The following is a 20,417-nucleotide window of genomic DNA, read 5'->3' on the forward strand; positions in this document are numbered from 1 at the left end:
GCTTTTAACGTCTAAGCATGACGAGTAACAACAATTCGAACGATACTTGTGTACAAAGATAATATTTACGCTGCTGAGATGAGTAAAACAATTCTTTAACTCAGCCAGTACTCCAATTTAAATAACAATTGCAATACTTTTGTATTATATTTCATTACAACACATGTTAATTAAGAAACGACATAATTTGACATTCATATATATCTCAATGCTGATATAGTTTTAGTAATATTATAATTATATAACATTATAAAATACTAATAATTTAATGTAATATCATATAGCTTCTTCTCGACAATTTTTTCGATTTACTTTGCGACATGACATATTCAATGACGTTTAATAATTAATTCTTACGAGTTATTTTATAGTGTAATCGGAATTCTATTTAATCTTTTCTAACAAATTTTTAAAAGAAAATTGGATATTTTTTTATATTTTGTGACACAAATTGGAATTTTTTTTTATATTTTAATATTTATTAAATTGTTAAAAATCGGCACCAAAAAAATAGTGACGACTTTGCCCCGGTCCCCCCTACTACTGATATATAAATAGATTAATTCTCTTTAATGTTAAAATTTTCATATATATTTCAATAAATTAAGTAAATAATTTCTGCGTGAAATAAAAATTAATTATATCGAAAAATACATGAATTATTGAATTATTCAATTTGCAAATTATTAAATAATAATTCTATAAATTTCATGTCGCAAATATATATTATGAAAACTTAAGTGAAGTGCAACGATGTGGAACGACACAATAAAGCTCTAGAATCACTTTCGAATACTGGGTTTGCGGGTATAATTGCAATGGAAGATGTATTGGTGAACGCTAAGGGACGTCGCGAAACAGATGTTAAATTTTGATGAATACTAAATTTTAATTTCTTCTAGCTGTACTCTTTCTACGTTGTGTTCTGATTCAAATATTATTTTCACTTTTTCGCACGTAATAGAATATCATCATAAGAAAAAATTAAGTATTAATTATTTAAACTCATTAATAAAATTATTTAATTTATTTATTTGCAATCTTCTTCCTCGTAATAATCAATACACGATATTGTATATAATTTTCTGTACTAAATATATACATATAATCAAAAATTTATTAGATAAATATTTGTATAATATAATATTATATAATATGTAAATTTTATAAACTTACAAATATTAAAATCGTATTTCGTATTTATGTATACATGTATAATAAATATATGTACCTATGCATAAATTTATACATAAAATAAATAGAACACTCAATGCAGCTAACAGAACAAATTATAATTGCAATAAATCTTTAACTTAATTTGCCGATATCCAACGAAGAAGAATAATTAAAATTAATAAGTACTAGAGCACGATCAGTCATTATTTATAACACACAAATTTAAAACAATTGAAACTAATCGTAAGTAAGTCTTGATAAAAATGAAAAAGCTACTCTGGAAAATTTCGGTGCAAACAAAGCCGGATGGTGCTCGATATTGCGGCCATTTTTTACAATTTGTGTTCCGTCCGACACTCAAAATTGTTCCGTAATTTCATACTCTATCACGGACGGTGTATTTTTCATCATATCGTACTAACGCGCACACAATCCTCACGCGAAAACGTAATGTAAAACCAGTAAAACCAAAACTTGATACACTAATAATATTGGAATAATTGAAAATTGTCTACCATTTAAATTATCAAGATCAATAATTAGGCAAAAAATTGCCTTAATAAATTTTTAAACCGTAACTAGAAATATTTTTAATAGCAATTATAAAATGTAAGGTTAACAAACGATATGAAACCGTTCTCTCCAAAAAACTTTCATTATTTGTGATTGTCAAATGTCAAGTCTTCTTTGACAATTAATAATTGTTTAAGTCAATAATAGAAAATTAATCAATTAGAAATACTTATAAGAGAATCGAACATTATTAAAAGACAGACGAATTTTAAATACTGATAAATCTTTCAAATACGAATTCATCTAATAAAGATCTCTAAATTAGTTAATCCGAATAATTGAATAATGTTCAACGAATATAAATCTGTAATTAATTATATTCTCGATCAAAAACTAAAAATTATTCTAGGTTACTAACTTCAAAACATTATTGTGTTATATTGTTTACTGTCCCATTTTATTTCAGTTTTATGAGAAATGTATTCTTTTACGTCAATCAATATATAATTATTACTCTGTAAACACTATATGTATATTATTCTGTGAAATGGATAATATTCGCACGTTAATGGTTACCGCAATACCTGGCTGGTATAGCCGAAATTCGATACAGTAATTCGATGCATTGACCCGATGAAGACCCGAGTAACTGAGAACACCACTAGCAAGCAAACAGTGTCCCGCATGCTCAAAGTTAGGAGATCAATCAGTTCATATCCTGTTGCTCTGTTTAGGTTTTGACTGTAACGCGCAATACGTTTGATCGTAGTTACGATCGATTTTGAAATTAGCTCGATGGGCATGTTTCGCACTTCTGTTCGACTTCCCATTAGTAAATGAAAAATAAACATAACGATTGACGAACGACGTTATATTAAAAAAAAAAGTAAAAGTGTGCAAGTAGAAACCTTTGCTCACAAAGCTTCCTCTATTTGTTTTGGCTTCCTCATAGAGGAAGCTTTGTGAGCAAAGGTTTCTACTTGCAAAAAACCCCTTTACCGATCATTGCCAAATTCAATACCGACCTTCCTTGAATGATACTCTGTTGATTAAAAAAAAAAAAAAAAACAACCCGATATATCAATATTTGCGGAAGTTAGAGCAACTAATACTTGCATCTCGTTTTTAACTTGAATATAAGACCCGACTATATGAATACCGGCATTAAAGAACTATATAAAATAGAAATAGAAAAGACTAAAGAATATAACAAAATTAAAAATAAACCAATATCTTTTAAAATTTACAGAAGTTAAAGCTATTACAAACATTTTTCTAAAAATTAGGGGCCTTTGATCACGTATAAAGCTGAGTCTAATCAATCAAATCTTAAAGAATTATATATGAAATATATAGAGGTAGAAAAAAGACTGAAAAATATAATAAAATTAGAAATAGATCGATATCTCCAAATTTGCGGAAATTAAAGCATAAACAAACATTTCTGCAAAAATTCAAAATTTTATTAAAAAAGAACCTCTTGATTATTAGCAATTTTTATTAATTCTATTATATTCTTCAGTCTTTTTTCTACCCCTATTTCATATACAATTCGTTAAGATTTGGTTGATCAGTTACCGATCACATACCGATATTTTTTTAAAATAGCAATTTTTCGACGTTTTAGAACATTCTGAACACATTGGCAAAAGCAACTTTAAAAAAATTTTTTTTACGAAAACAAAGCTTCCTCTATATGAGGAAGCAAAAGCACTGATATTTAAAAACTAATATTTTAACAGCACTATTTGTTATAACTGCACATTTCACACAAAAGTCGTGAATATTAAATATAAATTTATAAAATTAAATACAGGAATTATTTTTACTATCCAGTATATAGAAGTTTCCCCGTGTGAGACACCGTTATTTACATTGCAACAAACTATTTTAATTAGAAAAGTTTTGTTTATTACTTTTTGACGCGACATGGATGCTGCACAAACAATTATGTTCCATCAACTGGAATAAAAAAAAAAAACAATAGTCCGTAATAGATTAGGTAACTTCGAAATGTTTTCAGTTTCTTTGCAAAAAGTTGTCCTCCCGTACTTCTCGTTTTGCGATATTTCCTTTATTATTTCTTTACGAAAGCGCAAAACAAGATTTACTCTTTCCTTCGAATAATGATGCGCCTTGCGCGAGTTAACAAGGCATAAAGTTTTTAACGATTCTCCAAGACCAATATTCGCCTCCCACGGCCCGCGGATCGACGACAGAAAAGTGCATGCAGCACTGCCGATCCAACTGCACCTGCTGTTATCCGAGACTTAGGTCACGTCCCATACCTCCGTGTATACCCTACGAATGCGCTTCCTCGCTCTTAATCCTTAATTAACCTCATTTCCAACCAATTCCGAACAACTACAATACTTTCTGTTCGATACGAACTTCAATCTCTCAACTTGCGTTCGGATAACTTTACAAGAGCGGCGATCAGGATTTCACTTTGAAAGGAAATTGTGCAACGTCTTTCAGCGCGAAACAATAATACCGCGGCTCTGCGAGTTATCTCGGAAGGAAACAGGAAAGTGTGCATGCGTACGCCGCGGTTATTCCGTAATAATCTGACAATTTTGTCGCGACAATGACAGATTTATGCGCCGCTTCGCGAACAACGAGACGTAGTTTTGCCGACATAGATGCGAATAATAACTGCGTATACGTTGCGCATGGGAAAATATTTTTATAGCCGCTTTTGATGTATATTCTTTTCAAAATTTATTTTGCATCGTTTGCGAGAGTAGTATTCAAATAATAAAGGCAGATACGTGAAGTGCGGCGGAAGAGTATGACTTTTAAAACCTGCCGCGCTTGGCAAACATTGGGCAAATACCAGCGTATATAACATGTCTCATATTATTTTAATAGACTCGCACGGTTAAAAAGACTGTAACATCATGTTTTCTCGTCGAACCATTTGTCAAAAAATGGCCTGTTCCGTTACATAATTTCTAACTTTTTACAATTTTTATAACTTATGTAGGAATCACAAATATTGGAAATTTTGGAAAAAATTTGAATTTTGAGCTGTATAACATTACCAATTCAAAATATCAAACTACAAAATACATGTATTAAAATATTTATAAGGAAAATTTCAATTTTAATTAAGTTGAATACAAAGTCTCCAGGATAATATTTTAACTTCAAAATTATTTCCCATTTTGCAAAAAATATGTCGAATAAAACTCTTTTAGTTTTAGTTTTTGGAAAATATAATACACACACATGTAACTAAAAATTTTTTATATCGTGCGTTCTTTATAAAATGTTATTGATATATTTCTTATATGTATATAATTTAATTCTCTTACTGGTTACTCAATATTTAAAAGTATTCAAATAAAATGATTAAAATATTAATACGTTTTACATAAATATTAATTTTTTAATAAACTTATTTTAATACTTTTACAAAATAATAAAATTAATTAATTAATGTAAAAAAATATAATAACTTTTAAAGAAAAATATGCAATTGCATATTACAAATTTTATTCTAAACATTTTTTTCTAATAAAAAATATATTTTATATTTTACATTTAAAATATTTAAAATTAACAGTTAAAGCACAGATCAACCTATATATATGCTGAAATAAACAACTGAAAAACTACTCGTATTTTAATAAAAATATAAAATTTATTATTTTATAAATTGCAATTGCTTTCAAAAATATAAAAATTGTTTCTGTAAATATATATCTGCCTCTATCTCCAAAATAAATAAATAGCAGTGCAGTGAAGCTTTCAATGACCTGTGAAATCAGCAACAGAAGCCCTTTACTTTCTTCGAAGCACCCTTTTGCCTCGAAGCCCTATAAAGCCCCCTCAACAATATTGAGTATACAACCTGAGCTTGCAATTTATTTCAAACGAGATTCCTTTTTGTCTGTATAAAACTGATTCAATATTTGCATTAAGAATACCCGACTATCCATCCTAATTAGTTATAAGATACCTTTTATATAGATACTTATTCAACCTTCCAACGCCGAGACACGTCTTAATAGATTCATAAAATAATGGATTCGTAAAAGCTTTAGAAATATATTGGCATTTAATAAAAATAACTATGCTAATAAGTAAAAGTGGTGTTTGTAGCAAATTTACAATTTGTAACTATTATGTAAACAATTATGATTAATTGTTAATTTTTTAACTATTATTTATATATTAATATTCTTTCTTTATATATATCTTAAAAAAATCTTTAAATCTAAAAATACCTAATATGCATTATAATTTTTTCATCCTTTAGAATACCATTTCATCATTGATTAATAAAACGAAATGGATAAAACGTGAGCATTCTTATTTCAATCCCATAAGCGATGATAACACGATTCAGTGTAAGTACACTAGCTGCCAGATCACAAATTACATGTAACTAAACTCGCTCGGGACGTAAACACGATAAATATAGCCGGTGGAAAATTTTCGGCGACGTCGGGAAAAGGATCAGAAAGCACCCTGGCCGACGGTTGCATCGCGCACGTGTACACGTTCCCATGCATGCTGACCACACGGCACACGCGCAAGCCCAGCAGCGTCGCGACAAGCCCGCGTATATACGTGCGGGCGGTGCGCGTGTCAGAGAGCACTAGAAGGGATTTGGGAAAGTCCGGCCGTAGACAGTAAATTACGATGCCGGTCGCGCTTCGCAGTTTTAGCACCGCGTTCTAGCCTCTCCGCTCCGTCGTCGTCCGTCGGTGCATTCGACCGTTGCATCGCGCAAACCTGTCAATGTATTCGCGCAAAAGGTGGGTATCCCGATCATCGACCGTATACGAATCGAGCGTACGCGTCGCGTGCCCGTGCGGCCATGCGAGATGCGAGACCACCCCCGTACCCCGTGCACGCGCGTTCGCGTGCGCTATATAAATATATTGCCTGGAAACGAAGTCGCCCCGGCCCGTCGGGGAAGCACGAAACTTGGTCATCAGCTCGAATATATACGCGCCGGACTCGCAAACGTGAAACACGATTATATCATTTACGTTCGATCGTTCGATCTGCTTAACAAACATCGCGCAAAATTTTGGCTAATGAAATGCGGAGCTTATGAAACCTCGTATGAAACATTGATCGAAATGTTTGTAGAAATCTATAAACGCGCAATATTATATTTCCACGTTCGTCTTTCTATGAATAGCTCATAAAAGATATTATTAATTTAGCTCGCATTAATTTTTATTCGGTTTTATTCAATTGCCGAAGGAAAAAATAACGAAATCTCTCTCTCAGCTCCTTCTATTTTTCGCCACGTATAATTTGAGAAATAAGAACATGAAGCTTTTCACGTTTAAATTGGACACTAATTTTATCATGATGTGCAATTCTTTTTACAAAGTTGAGATATTTCACACAAATGTTAGTCCAGCCGCGTGATCATCTCTGTTTCCCCCCCTCTCCCCGTTAAATATTTACTATGCGGGAACAGAATCAAAGCGCTTACGATTTAATTAGGAAATGTAATTATTTTTGAAAACGTAAAACATAAGAGCAATTTAACTTCACGTTAAAAAGATTTTTAGTTTCTGTTTTACGTGATATACTTATTCTCTATTAATTCGATACATTCGATATAGACTCTGTTTTAAAATTGTGAATAATACTTACATTCATTGTTTTTGCGCAACATGCCGACACGCGATAGTTTTCTCTTATGATAAAAATCAGTATAGAAACGTAACAAACAATATTATATTTTAACAATACTATTGCGCTTTGGCAGCTGCGCCATTTGAGTCACTTATTTTGAAAATAAAATTCAATTTCAGTAAAATAAATTTCGATAAAATCAATAAAATCTATAGAATAGCATGATACGATAAAATCGATGTTACAGAAAGAAAAAGTAGACTTGTGTCACTTCTAAAACTCATTTATTTGCGCACAGTTATATTAACGGGTAAAATTTACATGCTTTAAGGTGGCTCTAAGGTAAACTAAAAAACTAGCCATATAAATAAAACTTTGGGAGGTTGTTCTTTAACATATAATAAACCATCTCTTAAAATTTGAAACCCTGTTGCCGTGTTAATTATTGCAAACGAGCAATATAAAAAATCACTTTTTAAGGTTATTGAATTTTTACCGGAAATGATATGATATCTTTTAAGAAAAACTAGAGATGTTAATAAAAAACTGAACACTGAAAGATGAAATCACAAGCTTTCCAGTGGTATATGAAAGGTTGTGTGTTGCCATGGATTTTTAAGAAATATTTGATCGAGAAAGTGATGATGCATGTGCGTGTCATGCGTGATCTACACTATCTACACTACAGTACTTGCGCACTGACGCGAAAGAATCAAGACAACATTAATCAATCGACCTTTTATAGTTATTATAAATTTATAAACTACTTATAAAAATTAATGAGAACATTATCAATATTAATAATTTTTATTTAGATAAGATGTTTAGGAAAAATCATAATGTATTTTATCAAGTTTTATGTGAGTTGTATTATTGACTAACGATGTCACTTTAGAGCCACCTTAAGCGCCTTTAGCCGTAAGAAATTGACCAATCACAGTCGAGTGTAAGAAGAATACGCGACTGGGATTAGTCAATTTCTTACGGCTTATAAGGCTTAAAGTTTAAATTTTACGCCTAAAATTCTAATTGTAGACACCACTTTACATGTGTTTCGACTTCACGCTGGAATGTAAAAAAAAAAAAACACGCTCTATAACAATGCGGTGCACCGCGAAAGCGTGCATTCTTATACACGACGCTTACTCATTGCACCTACGTGAACTGCGATGACGAGCGGAAGCTGGGCTAACATAAGAGAGGCAACAGGAGGCTTAAAATTCAAAGACTGCCATCCGACATCTGATGATGCTTTATTCCGGTTCCGTGCCTTTTTCCCTTCTAGAATGCTTCTCGCATGGATCGCTGATGAGGAGCTTCTCCTGGTAGTCGAAGCTTTGTAGAACGCTCTCAATATGGAACGAGCTACGAATTTAAAAAGAAAGCAACGATCACATTCTATAACGGCCTTTATTTTGAAGAGAAGTAATCAGGATAATTAAAGCACTAAAATATATATTTTTAATGATAAATTTATAACAATAATTATTAAATAATAAACAATAAATTTTATTATTTATACTTATGGATATCATAAAAAATTAAAAAATTATCATTATGTCGATAGAAAATATTGTATCCGCATGTATCAATCACTTTGATTTATCTTAAATTGATTGCATTTGCTTTATCTCTAATAAGCTGTCAAAAAAACTTCCCTTCCTTTGATTAAAGAAATTATTGCGCCGAGTCGCGACCATTTTTTAAATAAGCGAAATCTGCGAAATGGAACTTTTGGTCCATTTATATTTACCTCGTTATCCCGTTAATCACAATATTACGGGACATTTTCATAAAGTATTCTAAAATATGCGAGCAGAAAAGTTAAGCTTTACATATTATACGTTATCCGGGAACAAAAGCATACGTTATATGCTAAAAAAGCACAGACGGTACTGTGACATCGTTGAAAAGTAAAAAAATTAGGCGAAATGTGATAATAGCTGCGCGGATTTGCTCGATGTTGGTAAAATATATTTTTCCTGGCCAGAGCGTTATTCGCGATCACCCATATTATAGGGAATATATAGGAAAAATATAGTAGACATCCATATACCCCTCCCAAAAATGTTGCTTTCTAAAAAATCGGATAAACAATAAAAAAAAAGTTGCGCACGATAATTAATTTCCTTGAGCTGAATACGTTTTGAACTTGACAAACATTTTACATGCCGTTTTCTCGAAAATATTCCTAACAATTTAATGCATTTTTTAACGATACGCTAGTTACATGAACGTCATAAATACGACTCATATCAGCTTTGCTATTCCAACCCAAAGGATTAAGGAGGCTCTTACCTCGATCATAAAACGACAGATCTTTATGAAATTAAATTATGTTGTAAAGTGAACCACAACGAACCGATGCCCAAAACTTTAATTAGCATAAGTTGACGATAAAAATTTTAAAAATATCAGTATTGAAATTTGCATTTTTAACACAGGGCATATATGGTAAACACTAAAATTTTTACCGGAAGTGCTGTATTTTCTTGGCAAGTTTGCGAGCCAGGTAAACAAAAAACTAAGGAATTGTAGTTAAAATAATAATCTTTCTAATGATAAGAAGAAAACTTGGTGTTGACGATGAGTTATAAAAGATATTGTAGTTTTAATATGACGTACGACAGGTTAGGCGAATGATCTTCCGAGTGTCAAAATCGCGCGAAGTTTTTAATCTCACTTGCACATGTCTTTTCTCTGCGCTGTATATGGTATAGCGGCATAATTATTCTCTCGCGCATTGACAACCTTTATTTTCGACAATTTTCCTTTCATTTTCCCTCTCAGCATTCTCACGTTATATCTTTCTTTTAGCTCCATCTCTTCATCGCATCAATCGTTACAACGCTACACGGCTACACCTCACTTAGCTGCAGACTGCTGCAGACGACGTTGTAACACGCGCATGTTATTATTCTGCTCTTTAGCACTGACGTAGTCAACTGACTTATTGTATATAAATTTTAATATTTACACTAATAGAACATATAACTTACTCTTACACTATGTAAAAATCATTATTTATTTTTTTATTTAATTTTCAGATAATTTTATAACCAATTATTAATGATAATTTTTCGGTTGCTACATTGATTAGAGCAGCCGGGTAAGAGCCTCCTTAACAGATAATAATCGATCATTGTTTTCTGCTCGAAAGCGATAAAAGTAGAAATATTACTTCGGTGCTCGACACCTATGCAATACTTTGCATACTTTGATGAAATACAAAAACAAAAAATAAAGAATATATATATAGAAAAAACAAAATAATAAATACATATAATTAATCGCAAATTTTTTTTATTCGACGCATTTGATAGAAATCGCATATTTCAGACTAAATAAAACCTCTTTTAACAGTGAATTTTTTGTCCAATTCCGCGATATAACTTTTCTTTATCAGTATTTGGATGGACCATAATTATTAACCCTTAAAGGCTATATGGTCCATAAATGGACCTCGCACATAGACCTTTGATCACGTATAAAGCTGGATCTAATCAACTATATTTTTAAAAATTATATATAAAATAGGGGTAGAAAAGACTGAAGAATATAATAGAATGAGAAAAATTGTCAATAATTAATAACAAATTGTCCAAAAACATCAAATTTGAAGACAAGTAATTGAGATTTGAGGTGTAGCCTTTAAGAATTAATATTAAACTTTTCATTGTCTAAGTTATATATATGTCAAGGTTTTATTTTAAAACAGTTAAGGAATAGAATTTGGTTACTCACAAGTAGCTGTAAATCTTAGTTTGCAAAAAGCTCTCTTCATGTTTAATCACCGCGTTTTCAAAAAATATCAATACTTAAGTACAAAAGTAACCACAGGTAAGGTAAATACAGAAAATTACTTGTACCTATATGTATACAAATGCATACGATATATTGCGCCTCGCAGGAACATTACCGGTTTCGCATTTTATTCAGAAGTTTCGGAAGTTCCTAATAAAGCACCCGTGTCGCCGTAAATTGCAACACTTTCCCCAGTATTAGATTGAGAGATTGGACACGGTTGTGTACGTTAAATGCGTGTTGATTGAGATTTACTGGCGGGACGGGCATGTGTCGTTTTCTGCAACGGGGGTAACAATCTGTCTCGGGTAAAACAAAGAGTTTGTTGATTGAAAATTTCATGGCTGCGAGTTGTGTGTTACATTAAACTTTTATCGTGGCAGCGCGCGTTAAAAGCGCCGCTCGGCGTGCGCGAAATCGACGTATCGCCGACAATCTTTTTGCAAATTTCCTGGTTATACGCGACGAAATTAAAGGATATAACGCCGCGACAGGTTGTAATCAAAAGTATATACCATGCAATGCGTAACATATTGTCGGCGGACTCATTTATCCGTGAAAATCGATCAAATCAAGTTTTTCTGCCGGCATCTATGATCGCGAGTTGATAAGCTCATAATGAGATAAAACGATCATCGCTCGCCCGAAACTATTTAAATAACTCGTTAAGCTCCCTTTAGCTCGTGATATTATCGCTCTTGCGAGATGACAAAATTGCTCGTTCGATTACAGAGGTACCGACATTGGATTAATAGAGCTATTTTTACCAATTTCTTTTTTATTTCGCGCTGCAAAATTGGGAACTGTAACAATATCGAGAGCCGTTGATAAAATTAATTTTTGGTACATCACATATGAACGCAAAGTTTATTATGCCGTTGACAATAAATAATTATTAAACTTTCCTATTCCAAGAAAGAATTTTTTTTTAATTTGGTGTCACATAAATACACGCAATTACCCGTTTCATCCAGTACCAAAATTCAAAAATGCTTTTAAAAATGTGATTTTAATAATCTTTCACTATATCATTTCAATTATATTTATAACTACTCTCACGACTTTCTCTCAAAAATACGTAATAAAGAAAATAAAGGAAATGCACGAATTTTAAATGCTCAAGACTAAATATATTTCCAGTATACATTTCCATATCTCCTTTTTCAGCGTGGTCTTAATTCAATAAACTGACTTTGGAATTCAATGATCAAACGGTCTGACGGTATCTCCGAATTCGTATTGAAAACCGCGCCATTGATCAGCGCATCCGCGCCGCTGAGGGAAGGTCGTCGAAAACTTGCCGAAAGTCTCGCGATAGCAAAGGCCATTAAATTCGAAATTACCAGGTAATTAATATTCAACCTAGCCTCGTGCGGTCGTCCGCCGTCGTCGCGTCGCTCGCCTAACCCTGCACCTCCTCTAGGAGCTGAGTCAATACGTAACGCAATTACTTGACAAGCGGATGGCGGTTTGCTGCAGCACTTTCCGCGCACCCGCCGCCGCACCCCCGACACTAGTCGCATCCTCCTCACCCGCCGTTGACGCGTTTCTCTGCGAAGAGAACGGCGCGGCGCGGCCCGTGTGCGTCGCTTTATCGGTGTTTGCTTCTATCGCGGTGCCCGTGTGTGCGCGGGACGTTGTTATGCAAGGAACGTGTTTAACTTTAGTGAGCCGCGTAACCATATTGCCCGAATGCATGTGCAGCCGTGCGCCCCGCCGGGAGGGCGATATCGCGGGGAATATAGCGGATATAATGGCTGTTATACGAACACTTACGCTTTAGTGCGTGCGAAACGTCGTCGTTGAGTACCTTAAACAGCCCTCGGGAACGAGCGAATAAATGGGGACAATCGATGGACGGGACGCGATATTTCATAATTGAAACATTATCGCGCGGATTAATACGAATATATTTAATAATTCTCGGATATAATCACGCATTCGGTTATACAAGTATAACGGAATATTTGATAACATTGTGCGTAATTATATATTACATTATAGAGACCGACGGGAGCGCGTAACGGATGACGATAGCCTCTTCCGTGAAAGATTTTCTGTCGAGCGTTTCGTCGAACTGCCGCTTTTTCTTTCGCTCGAAGGAGCCGCGTAAATAGATCGGTGACTGATGTCATTATAGCTTAAGTGAACCACGAGATATACATATATGTGCACCGTTGGCGTTGTGCATGCGCAGCCACGAAACCACGTCAATGCCGATATATCGCGCACAATATGCGGTATGATAAATGCCGTGGTACAAACGGGCCAAGGGTGTGCGATGTGGAATAAGATACCGCCTTATAAACGATGCATCAGCCCATATGATCGCCTGACAACGGAAATTAAGTCGCTCGCGGGCGCGTGTCAGTCGTACACGTATATCGGGTCGGATAAATTCGAACGTGGAATGATAACTCGGCCGCTTTGGAGAAACACCCTGCGAACGGTATTCGGTTATAACTCTAAAATATTATATCCGAAAGCGTGTTACTAGAGATTAAACTCTATTAGAGATATGATCATACACTCTCTCATATGTCAATCATACTTTCCATTCCATTTTGCAATACGTTCCATACTGAAATTTTCGAATAACCGAAAAAAAAACGCGATCGATACGCGAACAATATCGAACGATATTAATGGCGATCGGGCAAGGAACGCATTGTACATCGATTAAAGTTGACCGGATCAGCGAGCGCTCGTGCATGAACGTCCATTCCCGAAAGAGTAAGAGACGTACTTAGCTCCATCGAGCCGTGTAACCACGTCGGGAACGCACGTGCAAGGCATTATGTAGATTCGGTGTGTGGTAACCCGATTCAGTCGTATAAATATCTCGGATAATCGGCGTAAATTGATCGGCGGGAAAGATTTTCCGTGCGCGCGCGTTAACGAGCGCCGCGAGCGCGAAAATATCGATCAGCGGGGGGGGGGGGCAACGTCGGTGAAAATTTAATTAAATCACACACGTAATTTAGCGGATCCAGCTGTCGCTAATAAACTCGGTGCAACAGTAGTGCCGGCCGAAAGTTATAATTACGCGAGATATGGCGAATTTAAATGAATATCGCGAGGAGAGGATACGGTACGGATCCCGGAGCGCGTATATATAGATGCGCATTTTGTTACACGCCTTTCATTTACATTTTGCATTTTGAGACACAATTAATCGCGCCGCCACTTTCTCTATACCACTGTGTGTGCGGCGCGCGCTCTATATTAAAATTTGACGTCGGTGGAATTATAAAGCTAAACCGCAAGCTCTGGAAAATCGCCGCGGCCCTCTCGGACGAAATCTGACGCACGATACAGCGCGACAGTATCATGACAGCTAGAAGAGCATCATATGATGCTGCTGGCGAGCAGAAAGGAGGAAGCTATAGATACGTGCATTGTTGCATAGCGGCTGTGTGTCGTCCTGGACACTATTACCGGTCGGTCCACTATGCACATGGATGCACCGCAACGCACGCTACCGCGCGTTCATTCGGGAGTTACGCGATATTTCTACCCGCGGGTAAAACTAGTGCGTACGGCGCTTTACTCTATCATGCCAGCTGGAAATAATTTTGTTCTTTCCCTTTTTTTTTAATTTATTTCCATGGCAGAAAATATCGCAAATATTATTAGTTATCAAAGTTAAATAAAAATATCATTGTAAGAATTAAATTATAAAAAATATTATTATAAGAAATTATTATTATAAGAAAACTGTCTAATATTGCTATTAAAATATGACGTTACGTATTGAAAACTAATGCTAATATTTCAATAGGGCAATTTAGTTTTACCACCACTAATAAGGGCCGGTTGTTCCACTTTTCGATAAACTATCTGGTAACTTATCTGATGGATAAATGTCTGTAGAGCGTTGTTCCATTTCTCGGTAAAATTTAACTTTCTGATAAATGGCCACTATATCGACAGATGAATTACACGGTACTTTGGGTACCGTGTAAGCCACTTATCTGACAGATAAATGCGTAGTGGGATTAGAAATCATACCCAGTCAGCGGGAGATGCGCAGCGCTGGTGTATCTGACGTTTCACGCATTTGTATATTAATATTTTGCAATAAAAAATTTGGATATTATCGAACGGACGGTATCGGACGGTATCGAAAATGGAACCAGAATTATGCGAAAATCAACTTCTTTATGGTGACGAAGATAACAAAGAATCTGATGAAGAAATATATATAGTGGTGCTTCGCAAGCGATATACAGTTCGTCCACGTCCAGATTTATTTAACGAATATGATAATATAGAATTTGTGTAAGACGGTTTCGATTTCACAAACGCACTGTCCAGGTGATTTTAAATCTTATTGAAGAGAGAATAAGAAGCAGGACTGACAGGTAGATATTAAACGTATTTCTTATTTTTAGGTTATTTCAATAATGTATATGCTGTATAAGCAAGGATACTCGTGCAGCTATAACATATATGATAGTATATTAATATACAAGTATAAATTTTTATTTCAGAAATCATTCATTTCTCTCTTTCTCTTTTCGGCCATCCCTTTAGCATAAATTATTAAAATATGTTAGATATATCTTATAATATATTTATATTTATTGTATGTACACATAATTGTTATATTTTACTTGTATTCTATTATTATAAAAATGTTGCATATACGAATGATGAGTAATAATAGCCCGCCAGAAAATAAAGGTTAAGACGCACCCACTTGAAGTTGCTGACAAACGTTTCCGGAAATAATAATCGCGATATATTTCTCTTAACTAGCAGGTAAATACCAATAGAATTAATAACCGTGGAACAACGCTCACGTATAAGTAGCTGGTAAACTACCCGGTAAGATTTATCCTATAGGTAGCAATCTGTCGAGTAAGCCGAGATTTATCGAAAGATGGAACAACCGGCTCTCCCCTAAGTAACTTTTACATTTATTTATATATTATATAATATATTTTTCATTTGTTTACATATCATGTAATGTATTTTTTATATTTATTTTTATACCATGTATATATTTTTATTTATTTAAAATCTATGACCTCGGAGAGAGAGAGAGAGAGAGAGAGAGAGAGAGAGAGAGAGAGAGAGAGAGAGAGAGAGAGAGAGAGAGAGAGAGGAGGTGCATCGATCGGTGATACAATTCTATTCAAAGTAATGTCGACGCGGATTACTAAATATTTATTCACACGTATTCGCGACAGCAGTTAACGTATTTAGAAATAAAATCACGACGGGCGAGAGGATCACGAGCTTCCGTTGTCAAAGGACGGAGGAAGCACAGAATGGCCGGCAGTAAAGCAAATCGTGCAGTAAGGTTGAAGATCTCGGGGCTACAGGATCAGCGAGGGGCTTTATTCCATAGACCGTTCACCTGTCGTACGCCATAGATACTCACTCTCCAAGGAACGGAAATACGTGCGACACGCGCGCGCGCGCGTGTGGTTGTGTAAGAGAACTCATAAAGGAGGATTATACGATGAAGAGGGTCGAACACTTATTGCGCACAATGCTTGACGAACGTTAAGTTCGCGGTTGAGCGTTTCCATTGTCGCCGTGTTGAATTCGACGATAAACAAATATACATCGGCCGCCATTCAACACCTGTATAGAAAATGATCACAAAGCAAACTCGCAGCATTTGCGATTTGATATATATGCAAGCGTGTAGCGTATAAACAAACGTAAGAAGAACTCAAGAGAGATTCACGCACACACACACACACACACACACACACACACCCACACACACACACACACACACACACACACACACACACACACACACACACACGCACGCACGCACGCACGCACACACACACACACACACACACACACACACACACACACACACACACACACACACACACACACACACACACAAGGAAAAATATATTAAATAATTTAATAACTGTGTATGTGTTAAGATGCAGATACATACTATTTTTATATAGACAATATATATGTATCTCATATCTCGTTAGTGAGTCAGTAAGAAATGATAATGATAAGCCGTGAAATAATTAATTAGCAATCTCTTAACTATTCGCGTTTGGATGTTTCTGATTTATCTTAAAGTGTTAATTTATCATGCCGAAAATTCCGCTTTCGCTGATGTTTACTCAGGTGTCCTAACAGAAACCCTGCATGTACATAATACATATATAGGCTACTAAATCCGTATCGCTCTCGGTTCCGTTAAAGCAACAAATAAAGCTCTTTCGGAAATCAATATCACTATACTATTAGTATATAATGCGATTGTGCGGTATTAAATTAAATATCATTTTCCGTGCATGTTTAACAAGTCAACATGGAATAATTGCCAATTATCACAGAAAGCATAGTAACCAAATAATCAAGCAGGCATTTCCTGATAACAAGAAGGGATAATGAAGTAGCTCCAAATGAACGCAGAGCGAAAGTAAGCAAGAGCCAAACAAGCGAATCTTTAATTTAACGTGATTAACCTGTAAAAAATCTATAATATAATAAATCTGTAAAATTAATAAAATTTGTATAATAATATCAAAATATTAGAATTCGGAAAATCTCTATTTAATGACGGTAATCTACATGGATATGATTTGTATTTGTTGTAAAAATAAGAGAAAAAAAATCATCTACACATTTAACCGCTTTCTCTCTCTCTCTCTTTCTCTCTGATGTTCTCTAGGTTTTAACTCGACGAGTCGACGCTCGATATCGTGCAATTTCAAATATCATTAAAAAAGAAAGAAAGTAAAGTATTACGAAGTACGCGACAAAAGCTGACGGGTTCGTTTAACGAAGCACCGGAGTCCTTGGCGTCCTTGCTTCCTATATACCGATACATCCCGCTCTCGTCCGGACAGGCAGATTGAGATTGGACGCAGTGACGCGAATTATTATAATCCCAACCTACCTATAGAGCGGCGGCGACGACAGTAAGGCCCGGGAGCGTTTTTCGTAGCTCTTGTATCGCGAAGTATGTAATATCGGGTCCCGTCGTTTCCCCATCTACGAAGCCGGATTTCTCTCTCGGAGCTATATCGTCCCGGCTGCACGTACGTACGTACACGTCGGGGTATAGATCGGCGCTTGCCCGACGTCCAGACGAGCCTTTAGGCGACGAGAAAAGGAGTCGGAATCGCCCGCGGAAATGCTCGTACGAAAAATCCTATCCGTCCAAATGACACGGAAGGAACGATCCTCGAAATGCACGACCGACTGACAAAATCAGAAAGTCTAGCGCGTGCGACAAGAGTCTCGAGGGATTATTATTAAAATACATTATTAAATGTTCTTTTTTCGACATAGACCGAGTTGTTTCGACATTCGAGTTTCTTATTGAGTTTGTCAACAAATAAGAAATACTTATTTATTCTTTACATCGCAGCTTTGAGGTTTGATGCAACTCTGCCATCTTTTCCTCAACATACGCACATAGTCTCTCTTTCTCTCCCTCTCTCTCTCCCCGCAATCTTAAATTTGATGTCGAATCGAATGTCGCGTACGGAAACATAAATCTGACAGCCGTAGGAATCTATGAACAAAAGTAGAGCCACTTACATGCGCGTAAAGCAAAATTTATGAGAGGCGCACGGGAATATAAATGCGCGACGTATCATAAATTCCCGTCTTGGATACCGGGATATGTATGAGTTAAAAGGAGCAGCAGAAAGGAGATGGTGGAGAGAAAAGAGACCGGCGTAAGGGCGTCTACGTCTACGTACAGGAGCGTGTAGGGACATGCAGGAAAATCTCTCTCTTTCTCTCTCTCTCTCTCTCTCTCTCTCTCTCTCTCCTCTCTCTCTCTCGATATGTGGGTCCCAATAAGGATACTAACGATACCATTCAGAGCTTTCATAGACTCCAGGGACACTTTAAGTATACGGACTAAGAGCAGCCGCGTTGCTTTTCCGTCGTTGCCTCACAAATGCTAAATAATATTCCCTTTTGAGCAATAATAGTGTGACTTTTTAATGATAATCTGTTAGTAATAATGTTAATAATAATTTTAATGTGGAATCATGTGTTTCTATATATACACACACATACATATATATTCATCTACTATTTCCTACGCGTACCTATACATTATATTTCTTCAAACTTCCGAGTTTTTAGGTATTTTAAAGATCGTATCAAATTCAGGATCAATTACAAAATTTCCTCGACGTGCCGTTACGTGACGTAATTTTGTCCTGACGGCTTTCCGTAGACCGTATAGAAAATCGAAAGCGCGCACCCGGAGGGCGAGAGAGGGTGCATGAACTTAATCGCGGCGGCGCGGCGGGCCCACCCTCATCTTCGACCCCGTTCGATATCTTAACTACTTCGCCCGTCACGACCTGGCCCCGATTTAGCCGACCGCGCGCGACACCCCGCACACCTCCTCCCATCCCGTTCGTCTAACTTACGAGCCCCATCCTATCATCCCTGACGCCATTTGGACCGGCAACTTCGCGATGAGATGCATGAAAAGCGAGTCGAGGCTTTAATAACACCGATAGCTGATAGCAGTCGCAGCATCCCCGATCGAACCCCGTTGGCGAAAAAACCGCCAACTCTCTGACGTCTTAAAAAAAGAAGTCCTCCTTATCTATCCCATCCTCCCTCGTCATACCGACTCTCCCATATCTTCCTCTTGCCGCCGGGTAAACGACTGCCGCGATGGAATCTTCGAAAGTTGGTCATCTGTCGACGTTCGTGACATAAGACGTCACTTTTCTCTGTCAGAATTTCTCTATGGATATCATATTTCTTAATTTTGCTTGCAATAATTTTGGGATCTCAGTAGCATTCATCATTATAGCATGAATTATTTACGTATATTGCAACATACTAATATTTATATCTCGATTAGAGCCATCTTCTAATTTAAAATAGGGTATTAGGAATTTAGATAATGAAAAGTATGAGGCAGATATAAATCGAATTAAAAAAATATATCTTATTGAAGTTTTCCGAACTGATTGGCGTCGATTAACGTTAAATTAATGCTGTCGGCACAATCGAGAGTTGTGTTGCTCTATCAAAGGTATGTAATAACAAGACGCCAGAACCACAATAATCGCAATGCGAATCAGAATTCTCATTTCGCGGTCGCTTCGCTGCGCATTCGATTTAATTGTTCGATATATGCGAGAAACGATTAAACACCGTAAAACCGCCAGGCTGGAATACCGAATTCATGGAAACACACGGACGCGCGCGCGCACACAGGCGTATATATATATACGCATGTCTACTCGATTTTCCATAAGGTCGTTGGATCGGCCGAGAACGGGAATTGCACCACGTAACCGCTCCCTTGATATTGCACCGCACACCCACGGATTCGA

This window comes from Temnothorax americanus, unplaced genomic scaffold (genome assembly GCF_048541705.1).
Source record: "Temnothorax americanus isolate GAGA-0224 unplaced genomic scaffold, ASM4854170v1 Scaffold27, whole genome shotgun sequence".
Taxonomy (NCBI): domain Eukaryota; kingdom Metazoa; phylum Arthropoda; class Insecta; order Hymenoptera; family Formicidae; genus Temnothorax; species Temnothorax americanus.